Genomic DNA, 969 nt, shown 5'->3' on the forward strand with positions numbered 1-969 from the left:
CTTTTTGTATGATTGAATTTATTGCAGTATGAATGAACTGTGATTTATACAACCATTTCGCTGTGGATGTGTCTGATATGTGACACATTGAACAATAATTCATTGGATATTTTTTGCATATTTATCTTTGCTTTGTGGTGCTTTTCTTTCTAGCTTGTGTGTATGTGTGTATATGTATGTGTGTGTGTGTACAAGGAAATGGTAGATCAAAGAGTTAATGTGATTTTTTTAAAAAATTAATGACATTACACAAAATAGCTTTTCTAACAGGCTGTTGCTTTTAGACTATGTATTAGAATGTCACTTTTCTCACCTCAGCCAGCAGTAGATATTTTTATTCATTTTAATTTCTGCTAATATGATACATGAAAAGAGAGCTGTGTGTACATGTGCATGTATGTGTGTGAGAAATTTGAGCATCTTTTCATTTCATTTATTGGTCTTTTTGATTTATATATAAACTTGCTTATTCATATTCTTTACCCATTCTTCTTTAAGGTTATATACCTTTTCTTATCTATTCTAAGTTATTTTTATGTTATAGATATATCTTTTTTATATACAGATATATGGCGAAATACATCTATTAAATGTCTTTTGAGTCTGTTGGATACACTTTTCCTATGCATCAAAATCATATAGTAGCTGTTTTTCAATAATCCCCATGTTTCATTATCATCTCCTTTCTAAAAAATATTTATGGTGAGACGTAGGAGCCTAGCTTTACTTACTTCCAGCCAAATAGCCAACAGTGCCAGCACAATTCCTTAAATTGATCATCCTTTTTCTACTGAATTTAAATACCATATTTGTCTTAGGCCTCATTTATATTTATATTCTATTGCAATGATCCTCTTATTGCTCTTATAATATTGCCTTAATGTTTTGATTATTATGCCTTTTTGTTATAGCTTAACATCATTTAGGGTGCTATTGACTCTTACTGTTTATGTTCTTCTTGGGGAAAAC

Source organism: Otolemur garnettii, unplaced genomic scaffold (assembly GCF_000181295.1).
Source record: "Otolemur garnettii isolate 467f Iridium unplaced genomic scaffold, OtoGar3 scaffold00009, whole genome shotgun sequence".
NCBI classification, from domain to species: Eukaryota; Metazoa; Chordata; class Mammalia; order Primates; family Galagidae; genus Otolemur; species Otolemur garnettii.